Here is a 21,043-nt window from a genome sequence, read left to right as displayed (position 1 = left end):
AGAAAGAGAACAAGTAACATGAAAATAGAGATACAGTTGCTACCTTACAAAGTCAGTAATGTTTATGTGGAAACGCAGAACCTCTTCTTAGCTCAAGAACTCAAATCTGTTCTTCCTCCCCTCGAATTACCAAAAATTTCTTCCAGGAAAAAAAATAAGAGTCCTAAGTTTAGAAATCTGTCATGCTTTTACATTATTTCACCTTACAGTGTTATGTAGACTTACTAAGAAAAAAATACTTCATAAAATCTGGAAGAACAGTAAGTTATGTGTAATTACCGTTGACACTCTCTTAACTTGAATGTGCTCCTGCTGAAAAATCTTACACGGTCAGTGCCTGCTGTAGTATGAGCAATGTGCTGTACCGTCCCTCAGTCTTCTTCCTGCAGACAAGACAAAAGTAATAGTAATTTCCTTTTTAGTGATTTGGCAAGCATAAAGTCTTAAAAAGAAGGTGCAAAAACCAACCTACATTCAGAACAACAGCAAGAGAGACATCAGAGAAGAGCCAACGATTAACTCCACCAGAATCAGCAAATAAACCTCAAGGAAGACTCCACTGGGAAATGACCAGAAGACCTCACACGGCATTCTAGTGTTCATTCATTATGTACAGAAGGCAAAACCTGACAACTGGGGAAACACTGCACATGCATTTAATGCACCTAATACCAGCCAAAGACACTCTGTTGCTTAAGCAATGATCTAATCAGTGAAAGGTAACTTGAACACTGTGCAGATGGTTCCAGTATGAAACGCATTCTGTGAGTATTGTTTTTACCTACTTATCTACTCAGTGCTCAGTTCCTCTATAGACAACAAATTTAAATCATCACACACATATTTTTCCTTTGATAGGGTTCATAAAAAAAGGACATAAATTGTACAATATGGAAAACAAAATCAGTTTACTGTTATGGAACAGCATGCCTTCATTCTCAAAACTGCTTCACCATAAGGAGAAGGCAATGAACAGCCTCGGTAGTCCTGAAGCCATTTAAGATGTTATATTTAATAATGTAAAAATCATCACCTTTCTCAAGCTACTGTATCCAGAACAAATCTCCAATTCCTGAGTGATCTGCATATTGAGGATTATAAATTGCACAGTTTTGGTCTTCCAAATTAAGCAAGACTTTATAAATATTAGCCAATCCCCAATATAGTTTTTCTAAAGGTAAGGCACAGGCAGGTATGTCCTGCAGTTTTGCTGGAACACTCCAAGAAATCCCTGCCCTGTAGCTCACTAAGGTAATTTACTGACTGAGCTGGCTGACTTTGCACTGAGCCAGCTAGCAGAAGCTCACAGCTTCCTCCTGCAAACACAGCACATCCATTGTTATTTTCCTCAGAAAGGTGATACTATCTTGAAGTTGCAGATGTTTCTGAAGTCACAGCCTAATAAACATTCCTTAACTACTTTTAATAAGACATGGGTGAAGATAGTATAAAGCATCAGGCCCCAACACTGGAAAAATGAATCTTGAGCAAATGGAGACATTTTTTACACCAATCAAGATACTGGGAACAGCAGCAGATTTACATTAAGATTGAAACAGACTAAGGGCTCTGAGCCAGCGGTCTGTCTTTGCTGGTCAATACACAAAAAGGATTGTGTTAGCACCACTGAAAGAATAAATTATCGCTGCTTTTACAATAAGCTCTTCAAGAATTCAATAAAGAGTTCAGTGTGTGCTCCTCACTCAGGAATCCAAAACTTTTCAGTTAAAGTCTGGCTTGCAGCAAAGATAACAGCTGAAAACTAACCATCATGACCTTGGTAAGCTTCATGACAACTTGGTAAAAACAGGTGAAAAAAAGAGAAAAGGTTACTTATGAAATTCACCAGCCTCGAAACCAGAACAATGAGCAACCACAATTTTAAATACTGATAGCTTAGACCCGACCATTTTTAGATAAAGAAAAATTAGAAATGAGAAGTGTAATTGTTTTCCTAAACTCTCTTGACTGTTGCAGTATTACTAATATTAAGGCTTTCTCATCTGCTTTCAGAGATAAATTTAAAATTCTTCTCTGATAAAATGAAATGTTGACAGGAAATTAAGAAAACATGTAACTAGGGAAGGCATTCTTACAATATTTCATACCGGCTTATGACTTTGATGCAGAATATTGTAAGAATGTGCTTCCCAGTCGTCTACTTTCTTAAAAGTTACAGCCGTACTCCTACAGTTTGACAAGAGGCCTTCCAAGTTGGGGAAGTAGCAGGTCATCAAATCAAAGCATCGGTTTCAGTCTTCCAAACTTATAACATGTATTTTAATCTGCTTGAAATTCACCCAAAGGGATTCCAAATCCTTTTTCAACAATGGGTATACAAACAGGTGTACAAATACACACACAGAAACACCCAAACACATAGCTATCACTGCTGGGGGTGTTTCACCAAGGCTAGGCTCTTGTGAGCAGAATACTGGAGTTTTTACTGCTTGCATGGTACATACAAAATCTTGAGTTTTAAGGACTCACCAAATCTTTTCTGAAACTAAACATAAAAGATGAAAGATTATTGGCATAAGTGTAACAACCCAGGCAGTCAATACGATGCAGATGACAGCCTCCAAAAAAACTCAAACAGAAAACCATTAGGAGTGTTATATAGAACATTCATAGTCAACTTTGTTGTAAATTTGGTTTCAGTACAACATCAAAGAAAGATGCAGTTTGTGATCAAGGATTATGGCAGGAAATGCATTTGTGTACACAAAGTTATCTTTATTCTCTCTAAAGGTGAATACACTAGGAGTTATTGAACTATTCTGACATCCAGTTTCTCAAAAATACTGGCAAGTAAAAACACTGTAGTAAAATTAACTACCCAATTTTACAAACTCAAATTAAGCCAGCCTAATATAATAGGAATGGACACAGCCTGTAATATGCATCTGTGCAGATACAAAGCCCAAGAAGTTGAAGTTATTCCATTTTGTTGTCAAAGTGCTGCTTAATTCCAGGCCAAGTTTTTCAAAAACTTGCTGCAACAATACCTAGCCTACAACTGAGCGAACAACTTGTAATAGCTTGCTCCAGGAGACGCTTAAGACGGTCAATACAAGTCCCATTTATTCACAGGCTGCTGTGAATCACAAACTAAGATCCAGGATACCAAGGAACACAAAGTAGATTGCTTTCAACTCAGCTGGACAGAATATATTGGATTTATTCGATCCTAGCAAAGAACAAATTACTCCCAGTCAACAACAGCATTCCAAAACTTCCAGAGATTTGGAACACAGGATGGTAAAAAGACCTAGACGAGAGGACAGTGTAATAGCTGGCTGGTTTTTAATATGCATCATCACACACACAGAGCCTTGAGAAAGTCAACACAGTTCCTATTTTAGCACCTTATCCTTTTTCACGTACAAATTACATAAAACAAGGAAAGGAATGCAAGTGTGGGAAGTAACTCGGGTTTTGCTTCTTACTCACAAAGATACTGAACAAAAAACAAAGTACTTTCTTCTCCACTGGATATTAACTCCAAGGTCAATTTATTGGCTTAAAATACAGAGGATGCTTCCCTGGTTAAAATGCTAATCTGAGTCTCAGGAAATCTAGATTCAATTCCCTGCCTCACCACATACTTCCTGTGTGACCTTGGGCCATAAATATTTCGGTGCCTCAGTCTTTCCATCTGCGACTGAGATAGTATTTCCCTATTGAACCCAGTGTTGTAAAGATAAATACATGAGAAGAACATTAGGAACTGCAGACCATAGGCATACACATATCAAGGTACTGGAGAACTTATCTGCAGCAATACCCTGTGTCAATATTCACAATGAGGCATCAGGTAAAGCATGGAAAGTCTGCCGATGTTAAAATCCTAGCTACCACAGGACAGGAAAGACTGAATATTCATAGACGTTTGTAGACTGGATACAAACTGAAACCTCACTTAGAAAAATAAATTATCATTACCAAAAACTTCCACTGCTCCAACAAGAAGCCTGCGCAGCAAGTTTTATACAGAAACGAAACTGAGGAACCAGCTGAGGGCAAGCTGCTAAGGGAAGCAAATACACCTGCCAGCAATGCATTATTACCCTGCTTCCCGAGGTTACCGCGATGTGCTGCGCTTGAAGGGCCTCAAATAAGAGGTAGCAGAGGGGCTGCTGAAGCTGGGAGCTGTGAATCCCTGGAGACTCCCACCCAGCCCTCCCTAGGAAAGCCAGAGCACGTTACTGAAGTCAACAGCCTTTTGTCAGAGGCAATAAAAAGGATTGCGCTGAAAAGCGGTCACAGTAGGGTCCCCACCTTGGCTGCTGCCCCAAGGCAGAGGGGGACAAAGCAGAATGGGGGAGGGTAAGAAATGATCGCCACCCAAACAGTAGATGACAGGACTGACCTCCCCCTGCCCCGACCCCAGGAGGAGCTGGGGGAGGTGTCTCGTACTCGAGCCGCTGATCAGCCAAGGGGAACAACTACAAGGCTACGTGGCATTTGCAGGCAGCAGCTCCGGCTGCCGAGGAGGGAGAGCGAGGGGGGGGCGGCGAGGGAGAAGCTGGGGGGGGGGGGGGGGGAGGTTGAATAACTTAAGATCTCACCCCCCCCCACTTTCCCCAAAGAAACAGACGGGAAAAGAGAGAAAGGGGAAAGACAGCGGCTAATCATTAGCACGCCGGGAGAAGAGCGGGAACGGGCGTACGGCAAAGCGAGCCCAGGAGCTCGCTGGCATTAACCCTATACGAGGAGGCACGGCGGGGCCCGCCTGATCACCACCGGGACACCCCCGACCTGCGAGAGGGGCCGCCGCGATCCCGGCTCCGGGACCCTCCGCTGTCGAGGCGGGTCTGTCCCGCCAGCAGCTGTCTGTATGTCTCCCTCCGGGGCATTGACCTCAGCACCCCAAGGTCCCCCTGAGCAGATCTCCTCGGCCCGTAGGGCAGCCCACCCGCACAGCCTTCCTGCTCCTGCCCGGCTCCCCTTTCGCCCTGACTCCCCCTATCCTGCCCCATACGCAGGGCTAACCCCACCTACCCCGTGCGCCAAGTCCCCCCCCCCACAATCTACCCCATCCCCGGGGTCCCGCTTCTCCCCTCTGTTGCCCCACACTGCGGACCCCCCCGCCCCGTCCCCCACGGCCCCGTTCCCCCCATCCCCGGGCCGCCGTCCAGCGCCCCACCGCCTCCCGCCACAGACGGGCCGGCACCCCTCCGCCTTCTTCCACCCCGCCTCGCCTCGGCGGGCTCCCCTCCGCTCCGCTCCCGCCGCCGCCAGCGGGTCGAGCCGGCCGCCAGCTCCTGGCACTGCCCACCGCGCCTTGGGTGGGGAGCGCCGCTCTCCCCCGGCCCGGCCCTGCCGCCCGCTCTCTCCCTCCCTCCCGCCCCGCGGTGAGAAGGGGCGCGCAGAGGGAGCCCCCGGGAGCTGGCCCCGTTCCGGGCCGCGCCGTGGCGGCCCCGCAGCAGCACTGACCGTGCGCGGCGCCGCAGCCCCTGCCTCAGCCCCGGCGCTGCCGACCGCCAACCGACCGTTCCGCCATGATGGAATGCGGGCACTGCGCCTGCGCCGCCGCCGCCGGCTGGGGGCGGGCGGGCGCGCCAACCACAGGCCGGGATGATCTTAGTGTTCATCCACCCTCTCCCGCGTAAAGAGAGGCGGGGGGGTGGCGGGGGAGCCCGCAGGTGGCTGGGACGGCCCGGCCGGGCGGGAGAGCGGGTGCCCTGAAGGGGGAGGTCGGATGGGGAACGAGGGAGGGGACGTGGCTCATCGTGGCAGAGGTGTCACCGAGTGCAGACAAAGGTGCGACGGTGGCCGGAGCGGGTAGGCGGCCAGCACCCGCCGTCCCGCCACGGAGGAGGCCTGGGCTGCAACCCCTGAGGTCTGCGGGCCCTGTGCCGGGGTGGTGGCTGCTGATGGCGGGTGTCCTGCCTGAGCTCTGCTCGTCACCCCAGGGCCCAGCAGCGCTGTGGGTCGCTCTGGCTGTGACACAGGAACTGGTGCCCGACTGTGGCCGGGAGGTCTGCAGGCTCTGTGCCCCCGTCGTGCCAAACCAGTGCAAGCATGGTGTTCTGTGCATTTAACACAGTCAGTTTCCCCCCTCCAACTGAGGGGGATAGATGGGTCACAAAGACAAACCTCCAAACTCTAATCCTGTGCGACTATATAGAAAGCATTAATGCTGATGACTGTAAGAAGTGAGGGGTATTACACCAATGGCTTACGTGGAAAGCCAAGAGGAAGGCAAGATGTCACTAGATTGTCAAAACACGGAGCTGGGCATCCTGACGTGCAGCTCTGTTGTCCACAGCCACTCTTGCCTGTCTTCGGACCGTCCTGAGCCCTCAGCAGCACCAAACCTAGCTTTAAAAGGATTCAGGGCAGAGGCTGATAAACCCATCGTGAGCTGAAGAGCCCCCCCCCCGGCACATCCATTTTCTCTGGCAATTAATACAGCAATAAACTTTGTGCTTTTCAGCTTATTTCCACCCCATGGTTTGCACTGATGCATTTCTGTTAGTGTGTTTTAAGCGAGTTTTGAGGCACATTTTTTTTTAAGGTGATTTAAGGGGTATTTGGCACGCAGCGTGGAAGTCAGCTTCAGCATGGATGCAAAATGAATGTGACAGCTGTGCTCTTACACAAGCTCCACTGGAACAGCAGTTTAGAAGAAAAAGGTCAAACTCACTGTGTACATGCAAGCTAGATAATACACATATAAAGACGCTAACCTTTTAAAATGAATGGCCACGGGTTTACCCTGCCTTGATCTTAGGTATATTTTTTAATGAACGTAGGAAATTTTATAATGAATAGAAGAAATTGTTCCTTTCTGTGAGAGAATTTCTCCCTGGAGACTACTGGAAGGGGCTGATTTGCCATACTGAACAACCTATGCTAAACAGGACTAAAATTCCCATCCATCTTTTTAAATAAGGAAGCAGTGTTAAGGAAGGCTGGAGGTGGTGGTGTCTGCTGAATTTCTAGGCGACTAATAGCTTACCTTATTAAATAAATGCCACAAAACCACTCCGTGTAACTTTGCAATTAATTGCACTCATATTGGCCTACCAAATGATGAATATGTTCTCTGCAAATTGATAGCAAAGAGAGAAAAAACAGATGCAATCATCCTCAGATTGTGTGTTCAGCACTAGCTGCAGTGTTGTCCCTTTCTTTTCGCCTGTAAAATAGATTGAAATCTTCAGAAAAGGATTTAGAGGAAAAATAAGCTGCTCCTCTGTTTTGAGTCATGGCGTGCTTTTGTCACTAATACTTAGCTCTTCATTTCATTGACAATTCCAAAATGAAATTCGTTGCTTCCAGCTCAGATTTAAGGCTTGTGAGCACTTCAGAAAAGATAGAAGACAAGACTAGCACAAGACTCAGGGAATGCAGACCTGCTTTCTGCATTATTGTGCTCTAGGAACAAAAGGTTGGTCAGTAAGTTCACCTTTGAGAGAATTCCTGGAATCTTCAGTGCTCTAACTCAGGAATCTTATAACTCCACAGGCTCTAACTAATCTGCAGCAAAGCATATCTAGTGCCCTGGGGTTTTCATTTCTGAAGTGAAATATTTGTACTTAATTTTGGGGTGATCGTCTGAAAGAGACCCATCAGCTTGTGAGCTGGAAATCTGAAGTACATTGCGTTAAATGAACATTGCTGCTGACTGCAGCAATTCAAGGACTATTCTGACTTCACAGGCTCCGTGTTTACTCATTTCCAACTAAACCTTTAAAGTTATGACTAGTGGTGTTGTGTGATATATGAAGGCCCGATTCTCCGTCACAAGCGTACTGTGATATCCTGAATAAAGAAGGTCACTGGGGGGGAATGCTGAGCATTCTTTGCACTGAAGGCTATTGGACCTCCCAGGTTTGATAATTACAGGAATTCCTTTGTAGGTAATAATGGAATATTTTAACACTCTGAAAAATCCTTTTCCTTTCCCTCAGCCTTTTATGAAATCATTTTTTTCCCCTTTAATTTTCCACTTTAAATATACTTTATATCCTAGCAAGGTGTTCAGTGGTAATTCTAGCAAACATGTCTGATGGAAAAGCTTAGAGTTCTAACTAGCTGCTAGTGAGACTTAGGATGAAAGATCTAAAACCTGCCCACATTCCACAAGCTCCAGGGCTCCTTTATAACCGAAATTGCTTCAAATACGAGAACTATTCCCACACACTGGAAAATAAACGACCAAACACTTGCAGCTTACATTCTACATTTGGATTTCTGTGGAATGACAGTAAAGGAAAGAGTTCTTTCAGCTGAAACTGGAAACTATATAGGCAGTCGGTGAGGCTGAAGGCACACAGGCGGCTGCTTCAGATAGCAGAGCTGCTCAGAAGCAGCATTTGGTGTGAGCAGCAAAGTGATCGAACTGCCTGGAAAAAAAGCCCTGATGAGATGGGTCAGAAGTGACAGAACAACATGGAACAAGTCCAAGGGGAGCTTCAACTGTATTTTGAAATTCCTGGAGAGCCACAGGGACTGTTCAAGGACAGTGGTGATGCTGGTTCCACACACAAAAGCAGTCAATTCTCATCTTGAATCTCTGGGTTGGAGAAACTTGATTTTGAGGAAATGATTGCCCAGACTGTCCTTTCAGTCTAGAGAGGAAGAGGGTAGAGAGGCACCCACACCAGTGTCACACCCGGGGTCACGGGTAGACCCAGGCCTGGGAAGAAGGAATTAAAAATAGCAGAATGTAAGTTCAGAGAACATTCTGAGAAAGGAAAAGGAAAGAGAAAAGAAACAGCCAAAATGGGAAATGGAAATGAGTCAGGAGGGAGAGAAAAGAGTTCAAATGGGAAGAAATCTGGGCTTCTAAAGGAAGGGCAGTCTCTGGAATGGAAAACGAGAGTTAAGGAGGGTCTGTCTTAACAAAACAATGGCAAGAAGCAGTGCCAAGAACATGGTAATTCTTCCATTAAAAATTTATGAATTATAGTTTCTATTTTTTTTCATTGCTAATTTGACTGTTCTGGGTTAATAAAAATAAAGTGTGTGTGCGGGGAAATATTAAAGAAATTGAGAAGCCTTTTACAAGAAAGACAAGAAAAAAGAACCTTTTACAAGAAAGACAAGAAAAAAGAGAGATAAGAGGACTATCACTATTACCACACTTTTCAATTGGAACATGGGTGAGGGAGGTTGCTGAAAGGCTTGAATAACAAAAACCTGCTGCTTACAGTTGGACACAGTAAATACCTGGATGCACAAAACCCCTTCCAAACCAACAGCCCGCTTACAATGATTAGCAGCTGCTCTGGTTTCTAGTTCCAGCTCATAATAAAAACATTTTATTTTCCATACTTGCATGGCAATGATAATGATGATTATGGTTATTTTAACTAATGTCTAGTGAAGCTCCCATCTGTTGAATTGTTAGGACCTGCAGACAAGGTCTTGGAACGTATTCACTTCATTTTCTCTTTTTATATACAAAATAAGATTGTGTACACTTGAGGAGGGACTGAGGCAAGGCAACCCGGCAAACAAACTTGTATCAAACAGCACTTTGTTGGAAGTGTATGTTCTTAGATCCTCAAAAGTAAACAGTGTATACTGGAGCAGGTTTTCTGCCAGTATGTGTTGGCATCCCTCCATCCACCCCAGTGGAATCAGGAGTGTTTGCTCCAGCTGAGGATCTGGTCCATCGAAAGCAAAACAGCACTCTGTGCTGTACATTTTGAAAGAAGCACAAGGGGAAAAGCCTGTAGGGCATTGGGAGTGGGACTTTCCTTTGCAGGCAGGTGAAGCATGCCTGCTATTCTTCATGCATGGGGGCACTCATCCCTATTCCAGAGAATCTGCTGTTTGTTCGCCACTGAACCCCAGAAGCAAGTCATCACCAATAGAAATGATTTAACATTAAGCAACACTCTCTAAGCAAATAGGTGGTACCATCAGAGGCTCTGGATGATACCAGCACTCCTCATCATGCTCTGTGTAGTTTTGTACACTATATCATGAAAAAATAATGCCATTTTAAGTGAAGAGATTAAACCAAGTTTAGAGATCTTCTTTTGATTGATAGGATTTTCTGCACTCTCAGTGGGTGCAGTGGTTTACACTCCTGGTACAAGTGGAACGGTGGTATTGTAGAGGAACAGAAAAAACAAACAGGAAAATGAAGAAGAAAGATGAAGAAGTAAGAACAGATTTTTGGCGTCATTATGGACAGGCCAGAATGGATTGGCAAGAAGTTTGGCAGGTAATGGAGATGAGGGTGCACACTGTGTTGTGCTGTCTATGCTTCTTTCTCCAAGCAGGACCCAGACCCCTCCCATGAACCCACCACTGCAGATTGGAAACTCCTTTCATAGGATTTCCTACGTGAACTCGGATGTCATCAGTGGATTCACAATGCTGTTGGTACAAAGTAATGATAAAGGTGCAGAACAAAAGCCCTCTGCAACCCACAGTAAGCATATCTTGCATTTATGGCTGGTTTAAGTGGCAAGGGATGAAGTTCAGTGTGGGGTAAATTGCACTTTCCCCAGAACATCTGGTTTATGATTCCTTCTCTTACTTATTATATGGCACAGTGTGTACAAACACTGTGTGTCCTGACTTGATCTGCACCCTGGGCATTTGCCCCAGCCTTCAGGTTTGACCAAGTTCATTGGAAACACAACAGGGTCTGTTAGGAAAAGTGAATAAAACCCTGGTTCATTGCTGCAGCCCCATTGCTGACCTCTTTGTGCGCAAGGCAAAAAATAAGCTCACCCTCATCACCCTCATAGGCTGCTGTAATGTCAGGAGCAGGGATGGCTGGAGCTCCCACCCTGCTCACTGCCAGCAGATGCCTCTAAATAACGACGAGAGGATGCTGGGGAGCACTGAAATGCAGCACAACTCCTCTGGAGATAAACACAGGCTGCCAGTCAGCCATGGCGAAATAATTGCACTCCAACTGCTTTTGAAATGAGGGGGAAAAGTGTCTGGAAGGGCCCTTTCAGAGCCAAGAGGACCCATGGAGGCTGATGGAGTTTGCACGAGTCAGGAGTGTTCGGCTTCTTGGCTGTCCTCATCTGAATGACTGCCTGCTTAAACTTAGCAGCAGCTCCGACTCTGTGCTGAACTTGGCCCCTGTAATTAACACATTAACGTCTGCTCTTTGTGGAGCCACTAGAGAGAGTCCAGGTAAAAGGACTTGCAGCGACTGGTCCTGGTGGCTCTGCAGAGCCTTGGAGAAGGGCATGCAAGCATGGGATCTGCGTGGCCTTCTGACCAAGTGGAACATAAACATGGCACTCTTCAGCTCTTGAGCTGGCTGCCATGGCCTCAAGCACTGCCTGAGCACCAACACTTTCTGCACCTGAAAGCCTGTAATAGGGAAGTTGTCCCTTGCTTCTTACAGCCCCAGCTGCCCTTGCATGGCACCACCATGGAAGGAGATGGCTGTGGGACACCTGCCTGGTCTCTCCCACATCTTTACCACCTTCTGCAAGGTCTTTCTGCTCAGTTCCTCCTCAAATTATTCAGCAATGGCCCAGATAGGCATCAACTATCCCAATTCAGTGCAATACCAAACACTAGCTGTGTTTACCCATAAATTTATAAGTCTTCCCCCAAGCCAAGAAGCAAACAAACAAAAAAACCCCTGAAAACCCAAGCAGGCTCAAGAACTCTGCCGCAACAAAGCACTGAGAGGAGGCAGGTTCAAGCAAATACTGGGGGAAGCACATGCAATGTGGTACCATACCATAAGCAAAACATAGAGCTGAAGGAAAATGCCATCTCCTTGCTAACAGCTTCTCCTTGCAGCTGGGAGCCTATCCTGGGCTCGCTCCCTGGTGCTGCAGCATCTCCAGAGCACATAGGGGTGCATTGGATGTTTCAGTGGGGGGAAAGCTCAGGCTCTGAGGAGCTGGAGTTAAGACATTGCTCCCAGGGTAAATACACTGGCAGTTCTTAGCTGACCTGGTAGCAGTGCCAGCAGAGCCAAGTCTGGTCTGCTTGCCTGGCCTGACGTGAATGCAGTCATAGCTCCAAGTAATCTGAGTAGCTGGATCCTCAGAAATGCTCAAAACAACTATAATTTAAACATGTTAGAGCTGGAGGATGCTTGTCCTCGCTCTAGTGAGAAAAGGAGAAGGCCAAAAAGAGTTCACTGCTAAGCTCTTATAAACTAGACTGGAAGTGTTTAGAAAAACAACATTGACATGCTTTGCATGAAGATAAAATCTGCAAGATGCTGAGACACCTGGGTTTTGCGTTTTTATCCCAAAGATAGGGGAGCTGGAAGGAGCGGGTTTGCTCCCTGGGCTGGGCTCATTTCCTGCTGCATGAAACTCGTCTGCAAAGGGTCTTTGGAGAGTGAGAACAAAGCATCAGAGCTCATTTCTGAAGAAGAGGGGAAGGACAGAAAAGAAAGAAAACAAGCAGAATAAATCTGAATTGTAACAAAATTAAAGGGTGTATTGAAATTTCCACATTTGGAAGTGATTTTTTTTCCCCATCAGACAAAAGGCTGAGGCTTTAGGTGTTGAAATACTGATCTCTTTTTTAATTTGTTCTAAATGGCATATCTGGATGAGCTGCAGGTGAAGCAGCAGCAATAAAGGACTGATGCAATCCGCAAATATTTTCACATCAGGTGTAACGTGATGCTCTTCCCTTTGTTTGGGTTGTTTTCTTTTCTGCTCTGCATGAGGTGCAGGTTTCTCAGCTTTCATTAGGTGATGCAGGTTCACTTATTTTTCTGGCTGTTGCCCGTTTTCTAACTCACCCCCACTTTACATTTAGGGAATGAAAAACCACCTCCCATGTGGAGTCACATCGGGACTGAAATTTCAGCTTAACTCTATACACAAAGAGTTTTATTTGCATCCCTTCAGCTGCATGTGCTGGAAGTGAACAAAGCTGTAGCACCATTGTGGAAAGCTGCTCACCTGTGATCAGTGATCCACTTGCTCTGTTTTAACGTGGATTTTCAATTGTTTCGCTCTATTTCTCCATTGCCTTTCTTCAGAGTGCAGTTTCTTTCCTATCTGGCATTTTCCTCACTGTCCCCAAACAACCTCTCCTACTTGCTCTTTCCTACAATAACCCCATTCCTCACTATTGTTTCCTTTCCTTTTTTTGTTGTTGTTATTTTCAGTTGATGGAGGCCTGGGGGGCCCTGCTCTGTGCTGGGGGTTCCTCTTCCAGTTGCAGCACTCAGCAGGCACGTTGGAGCTGGAGCACTGCCTCCTGTGCGTCGTATTGGTGTCTGCAGGAGAGGCTCGCCGATGATCATTTTGTATCTGCTTTGCAAGAGCATACAGAATCTGTCAAAGTGCAGAGCAGCGATGAATCGGGTCTTTGATGCAAATAAGAAGCAGCCACATGGCATGAAGCGTTTGGGAGCACTTCAGGCTAAAAGGGAAAAAAGAAATGGAAACAGAAAAAGATGCAGCTGTGAAGAATACAAATATTGGCTCCTCAAGGAAACCTCCATATTGTATCCATTATTGCAATCTACTTATTTGTTCAGGGCTAATGCTTTCCATTTTGAGATTGTCATGGGTCTGGTTTCCCATCCTCAGAGAGCACACGAGAAAGTCTAAGCAGCAATATTCTTCATGAGGTAGCTGCATAAGGAGCCTTTCTCCCCTGTCTGGCTGACAGAGCAGATTGCTGTTTGAGAGAACCTGCTATTAAAATGAATAAGGACCCCTTTGTGCATGAGAAAGCAGGAAAAAAAAATAAATTGGCCTCTTCCCACCTTCTCCATCTTCTCTTGCTATGAGAAAAAGTATCTGCACTGCCTTCCTCACTGCAGCTATTGTGAATGCCTTGTGATGGAGACTGCTGGAAGAGGGCAGGCTTTACACAGCCTTTCCAAAAGCTCCTCTGCAGCTCCAGAGGCTGTAAGCATGGCTCTGAGCAGCTGCTGGCTGTGATCATCCATGGAGATCGATGTGGGACTCTTCTGGCACTCCAGCACTGAATTTCGCATGATCTGCAGGAAAAGCAGAGGAAGGAAAGTGAGGTGTAAGCAGTGTATAGAGCAGTTCTGTTACATGCCCTGGAGCTGCCTTGTCCCTGGAGCCTGGTTGAGCAACGCTTCTGGTCACCACCATGGTCTGTGAGTGGTGGTGAGCTCAGGACAAACATTTCAGCTGGCAAAAGGTGGCTGAGGGTGGCCTAGAGATCCAGCATCAGTCACTGCCTCACTTCTTCTTTTACACACTGGGAATAACAGTCACTCCCTGCTCAACAGGGAAGTTAGGAGCCTGAGTTTGTTAGAGGTTACTCTGTTACTGTGATAATGGGGGTGAGATAGTACAGGAGCAATGGAGAACAGTTTTCTGTTAGTGCTGTAAGAGAAGGGTGATAAGCTGTTATGTTCTGGGAACTGATTTGAGACCCCTGAGCCAAATGCTCCTCTGTTATAGTGAGGGGTAAGTCAGCCAAACCCTGCTGATAAGCATCACCCTGGTCACCGTACAGCTGCAAAGGTCCCATGTCACAGCTGGCACAAATAGTAGTCACCATTGAACCCAGCAAATTGAAATGCTTTGCTTTGCCTCCCACTTATGGCTCATTTCATATGACGCCAGGTAAAGCAGCATTGCACACTGGGAAATGCATGAAGGAGACCCCAGAGTGATTCACTGTAGCACAGCATCGTGGCACAGCCAGAACTACCGTAGCGTGAGCAATAACAAGTTTGAAATGACCCTGTTTGCTCTTACTGATCCCAAGCATTTCAAATGAAGCTGAGGTAAAGCCTCTAAAAATGAAATATTTGTACCCTTGAATGATCTGCTATGGCCAATCACTCCAGGAGGGCTACCTCTAAGCAGAAACCGAAATCTTTCCTCCACCTACATGTGTCCTCTGTATCTATTCCAGCCATTTCTCTAAATACAAAAAACACTGAGCACATATTTGAGAGAACTACAGAACTCTTGTTTCATAAAAAATGAAGCAATACATCTTTTCACTTCCCCTCTTTGCAGTCACTTCAGCCATTTCCCCCAAACTGCCCTGGCTGGGTGCTGTGGCCATGCCAGTAGTGTTTAACTGGAGGACACCATGCTGGTAGAGCAGCGTGTCATCTGAGTGTGGTGTTCTCCAACAGCACTGGGCACACAGGCAGGGGTAAAACACACACAAGGCTGGCCTTTTGTCACAGCTCCACTCAAAGAGGTTTGCTGATTTCTTGTCTTATTGAAGGCTACATGCCTGAGGCTTTAAAATCCTCCTGATGGACAAAATGCTGTTGGTGCCACCCCAGGGGAACCTGCTAACGGACCCTGACCCCTTATGCCTTTTGGAGTGGGGGACAGAAAATGTCTTTCCAACACTGGAGTCTGTTGTTTGTGTGCAGTGTAGCTGCCTTTTCACCTCTGCCCTTGGATAAGTGGGTTTGTATTTATACACAGAATATATCAAAACCAATCATAAAAGACATGAGTATTTAAATATAGATCTCTTCATCCAAAAGGAGCCTTATGCAAGCTGGGATAGTAAAGGCGGTGCTCTTCTGTGGTGTTTCTGCACTGAACTTAAAGTCCCTGTAATTTAACATTAAATAAAAAGAAACAACCAAATCCCTTGATTTACTATATTCTCAAACAGCCCTACATTTACTCCCTCTCCCAACACCCCCAGAAGAGTGCAGCATGGATGGTTTGTATTGACAAAAAATTTATCATTAGGTCAAAGAACTGGTAATTGGTAAAAAGATTTTAATCTTCTAAGGAAACCAGGGGCTGGAACTTTTACATATTTTTTGTGTGATTGAATTGAATCTGGGATTGAAGCTGTTGGGCTTCCCTGGTCTCAATTCTTAATTCTCAACTTTAACTTTTCATTGTCACCTTTCTTTGGGTTTTATTTGGGGGAAATGGGATGGAGAAGTGGTTGAACACCTGCCTCCTGTTTGCTGCCCAGAGAACACCCTATATTAATATATATAGGGTCTATTAATAATACCCTATATTTCTTCTTTTCCCTTGCAACTACCCATTTACTCTCACAACTTCCTTCTAAGAGTCACTTTCCCAATGAAACATGCCCTTTGGGAGTGTGAGGTGTAAGCAGTATCTCTTGCTACAGCCCTCCTCATTGGAGTATCACTGTTTTAGAGGAACATCTGGTAGAAATAAACAGGGAGAATCCAAAATATATAACCCTGCTGCAGGGTCAGTGGCCGTGGAGGAGGCTGCGGGCTCAGGCACCACACACTGGAAGCTGCAGAGGCTGATGAGATCAGTGCCTTTGTATTTATGGGCAGTTACTGAACGCTTGCAGGGAGCTGGGGTTATTTCATCAGTCTCTGCCATCACACAGGAGAGAGTTACTGTACTTAGAGGTTTAATATGGGCAGATGCCAAGGCTGAACTGTTGGTGCTGCTTTCTACAGCTGTCTGTTCTCCTGACCTGCCACAGTGTCCCCTGCTATGATCAGCCCATGCAGATGCACTGGGAACAGTTGCTGACCTTTGGAACAACCCCAGATTGTAATGATCAGTTTTAGTTTTAGTGGCAGTGAAAGCAGACTTTACAGTCAGCTCGGTATTAACAGCACAATTCAGATTTGAACAGGCAGTGATTATCTTGTGATCTACAAGTTCTCCTGCTACATCACAAGGTAAAAGTACTCAGGACCTCAGGATGTGCAGAACTGTCCCCCGGGGCTTTGGCAACTGTTTCTCAGTGCCTCTGTTTTATTAGTTCACATCCCCAAAGCCTGTTTTTCCTACCACAGGATATGATTAACCCTGACTGGAGTCATCACCCTGCATCACAAAGCAGAAAATCCACCTGAATACAGGACAAAGCCTCTGCTCACCCCAAGTCCAGTGCAGCGCGGGGCCAGACAGCCCTCGTGCATAACTCATGGGTCTGCTTTGGGGCAGGTCTTCTGGGCCACCTTGTCATGGGGGCTGGACTGTGCCCATGGAGCCTTGCTGCTCTCCTTTGCCCAGGTAGGGAACGGGATGCTGCACTGGTGTGGGCACCACAAACTCTTCTGCACAGGGTGAGGATGCTGCTCTATGTTTGTAGGGGAGCTGCAGTGATGCCCTTCCTGCCTGGGCACCTGGCAAGGAGGAACATAAACCAGCTGTGAAGTCCTGTGAACTTGTGGCATTGTAAGTCAGCGGAAGAAGGACATGGAGGCATGTGGGAGGAGATGCTGCTTACAAGAGGCAGAGGCTCAAGGCCAATTATGGGGAATTTCTCATTCCACTTTCCTTGAAAAATAGTGGTGAAAGGGCGCTGTAGCATTTCTGAGCCCTCGCTCACGTAAGCAGTGTGTGATCATCAGCGCAGCAAGCTTCCTGCCATGAGTAACGTGGACGGAAAAAGGGGCAGAGGATAGGGACTGTCTCGTTTCAAACGGTTACTCAGAAGGGAAAAAAAGCCTCGGCTGACTCCTGTGGTGGATGAAATGCTTCAACAGTCAGGCCACACGCTTGCCTGTTGCAATAGCTGCTCACAAAAGTTAGCCCTTTGCAGCACTCCTGGCATGGGCTTGCCGGACAAAATATCTGCAGAAACCTCTTTCCTGGTGCTGAGAGTGATTCCCAAAACACAGGGCAATGCTGTGCCTTTTGTCCTTGATTCCATGAGGCGTTCCCTGGGGGAGTCATGGGGGCAGCGTGGAGCCTTGAAGATAAGCTCAAGCAGAGCATCACAGAGACATGCTCCTCAGAAATAAAAGGATTTTAATGGGCTAAACCAAAACCAAACTCTGTTTAGTCTTCAACATCCCTAGCAGAGACATGCAGCAGATTCCTGGAAGTGGAATTTTTGTTACCAACTGGAATAGGGTAGGTCTTCTAACTCCTACACTTTTTCTTCCCCTAAACATGGTGAATGTCCATCTTGAATATATTTATGGAACTAACAAAGGGTCCTCACTTTGCTCCAGAGCAGTCTGGCTTCCTTTAAAGCTTAAGAAGCCACATTAACAGGAAAGAAACAGGCACATTTCACCCTCAAGTGAAGTTTGCAAATGCTCCAACTATTTCTTTGTGCGTGTGGCCACTCGCAGACCTGAAATTAACAGCTTGGGAGAAGAAAGGTTGAATTCCCAATCTTGCCAACCCATGCACCAGGAGGTGGATTTGTAACCCCAAGAGGCAGACTGGACTCTTCATCCCTCAGGTTTCCTTTCAGTAGCACTTCTAAGACGTTTTATTCCTTACACTGATGGTATTTTAAAATGTGATGTACTTTCCTTCATTTTTGCTACTTTTTGTTTTGTTTTTTTTCCCTAGTAACCAGGTCATACCCTCCGCTGCTGTATGTGAAGGATAAAGATCCCAGTGTTCTCCCTCCTGCCATATAGAAGAATTCCCTCTTCTAATACCAGACTATAGTGGAAAAGGGTAAAAAAAGAAAAGGGCTAAATTAGGATTCAGCTTGAGAATTAGCTCTGCTACGGGATCTGCAGCCCCTCGGTGTACAGACCCCTACTGCAGTGGTAGCACACCAGTGTGTTGCACTGAGCCACTCCAGCCCCAGAATACATGCCCAGGCTCCCAGAGACAGTAGGGGAGAAAGCACCTTGGGCAGAGCAGGAAATCTCTCTTTATTGCCAGTGCTTGGAGCTTATTGCTTGTTAAACTGAAGACTCTCACATCTTGAAAGCGTTTTATGTGAAGACACTTCATATATAATAAGGGTGGTTGCATCCAATGCATGATTTCTGAACTTCCCAGCCTGTGGCATTGGGATTCACCCCCATAGCAGGCAAAAATGGTGTGGTGTTAAAAAACCTCAAACGACAACTTGCGATAGCATCACAACTGTGAAAAAGGGAGTGTTTTTACAACCTGAGGAAAAAAGACCACAAAAGGCTTGTAAACAACATAGACATGCCATCAAGTATTGGAAATACGATGTCACCTCCTGTGATTTATAGTGCGATCAAAAAGATACATGCATGTGGGGAGAAAACTCACCCAGAACTTAACACTTCCAGAAGTAGAGAGTAATTCTGTCTGATGACACATGGGGCACATAGCTTAGGAGAAATCAGCAAGTGCCCTTCTCCCTGCAGTCAGGGTCAGATGATTTTAGCGTGGCTCAAGAAGAACATGAAGAAAAGTAAAGGGCAAGGGGGAGTCCTGCTGACTATCCTGCATGTCAAGGCAAGGCTGCAGTGGGGAGGCCCATCCCAAGCAGCTGCTGAAGGGGAACACAGAGCGGTCAAGGCCAGGATTCATTGGAAACCAAGGTTTGCACTGTTCTCTTGGAAACAGAAAGACTGTGTTATTTTTTGCAAACAGCAATCTGGTTTGTGGTTAGCTTCTGGCAGCAGGTGCCTGCTTTGGACCCTCTCCGAAAATAAGCACAAATAAAACCACATTTTAGCCTGTTATGAAGACAAAATGGCGCCTGTTTGGTGCTCTTTGCTTGCACAGGAGTTTATCTGAAACCAGTCCTCTAGGAGATGAAGGGGGAGGGGTTTCCTCTGTATGGAGGCACCATGCCCTGAGCAGCTGCTAGACCAGGAGTTCTTGTTTGCTAAGAGATACTCTCTGCCCCATCTTCCCATTGAAGAATGTGAATGCTATCTGCTGCGCTGTAATCCCCGGGCCCCCAAAAGAGGTTACTGCTTCCATCGAGATACGACACAGATTTTTCTCTCTTGTATTCAAACATTTATTCCACTTCATACTCTAAAAAGCTGGTGGTGCCTTTTCAACACACTGGGAAAAGACATGGACCATATTAAGCGATGGTTTGGAAGGCCTGATTCCAAGTTTTTGAGTGCTTCAGATGGACATACGCACAGCAAGTGATGGTCAGGAATGAGAAGGCAGCTGGTTGGGAGTGCTTATGATACTCCAGTTATTTTTCCATCTTTGGGCAAACAGATTCTGCAGTACAAGTACAAATGCTGCTGCCTAATTTACACACTGAATTATTGTTATTTGCCAAATTAGGAGTGTGTAAGTGAAAGGTTAGCACAGCAAAGCCTGCCTCTTCAGCATCACAGCATTGTGACAAACCCTTCTCCTCTTGACTAGGACTTCCGCCATGGTGATGTGATACCAAAGGGCTGTATTTACCTCCAACTTCCAACAAAAGCTTTGTGGGTCCAAGCTCCATTCCAGGACAGACATTCAATGGAGATACAGCATTTTTTAGACAATGTGGATGGTGCTGCTGGAGCCCAGAGCAGGAGAAGGGACCTGGGTTCCCTTCAGCCACGTGGGAATGAGTGCACCTGGACCCCTTTCCATGGCTGGGTCCTTCCCTCCAGGAAAACAGGAAAAAACCAAGAGGAAGGCAAGAGGGAAACCCCAAAGATTATGAAATAAAATGTAGACGGGGGCAGGAAAGGGGGAATTGCCTGTGACCAGCACCAGAGCCAACAGGCGATGAGCACCATCTGAAAAAAGGAGAAACCTCATTAGGCAACAGGCAGTTGCTCCAGGAATAATGCAGCACTAGGGGACACTATTGTACCATAAACTGCAGCACATACAGAGGAAAAAACCAGTCCAGTTTCAAGAAAGAAACCCAACACTTTACTTTTTTTAGGCATTCCTGACACCGGCGCTGTACCAGGATGGCACTTTGTCCCCTCTTCCCACCCCTTGTCGTTTTTTAGAGATCATACAAACACCACATTTCAAGCTCACCTCATGACAGTAATGGCTCCTGTTTCTTGGCACCTGTTTCTCTCCAGGTCCTTAATCCTGAGCAGAACCCAAGCAGCATTTGCTGCAAGGACAGCACTTTTATTTGTTCTGTGAAGCAAAGGCACAAGTGGGGGACGACTGCCCTTGGGTCTCACGTGGAGCTGAGTTTCTGCTGAGCTGACAGCAAAGCTTCCTCCTCAGCAGTATGGGCTGGAGTTCTGTAACTAAATAACACACTGCAGATCCTGCATCTGTTCTGGGAAAAACTAAGCAGAAAACATCATTCTCAGGGACTTTTCCATGCAGGAACCTGCATGTGATACATGACCACGCAGGACACCCAAATACATCATGCTCAGCAAAAGCATTACTTCCTTCCATATGTCTTGTAAGCATTTTCTATCTGTAAATAGAAATCTGTTGAGGTCCCAGCTGCTATTTGCTGGGGTGCTCCTCCTCTGCAAAACCTA

At 46.1% G+C, this 21,043-nt stretch overlaps 1 protein-coding gene across 1 annotated transcript in view; it reads right to left on the bottom strand.

Annotated features, from left to right (window-relative positions):
• LOC133216872 (fibronectin type-III domain-containing protein 3a-like) overlaps nucleotides 1-5,594 on the bottom strand; it is a 46,580-nt gene extending 40,986 nt beyond the window's left edge. Inside the window, exons 1-2 of the mRNA XM_061361939.1 lie at nucleotides 5,440-5,594; nucleotides 280-383 (exon numbers count right to left, since the gene is read on the bottom strand). The gene's annotated coding sequence lies outside the window, so the exon portion shown is untranslated. The remainder of the gene's footprint in view (nucleotides 1-279; nucleotides 384-5,439) is intronic.
• Between the last annotated feature and the right edge of the window lie 15,449 nt (nucleotides 5,595-21,043).

This window comes from Neopsephotus bourkii, unplaced genomic scaffold, assembly GCF_033783945.1.
Source record: "Neopsephotus bourkii isolate Nb327-2 ecotype Australia unplaced genomic scaffold, CSIRO-AGI_Nbou_v1 NB_1067, whole genome shotgun sequence".
Classification (NCBI taxonomy): domain Eukaryota; kingdom Metazoa; phylum Chordata; class Aves; order Psittaciformes; family Psittacidae; genus Neopsephotus; species Neopsephotus bourkii.
Note: the sequence above shows the minus strand (reverse complement) of the source record. Positions and strands in the feature narration are given on the sequence as shown.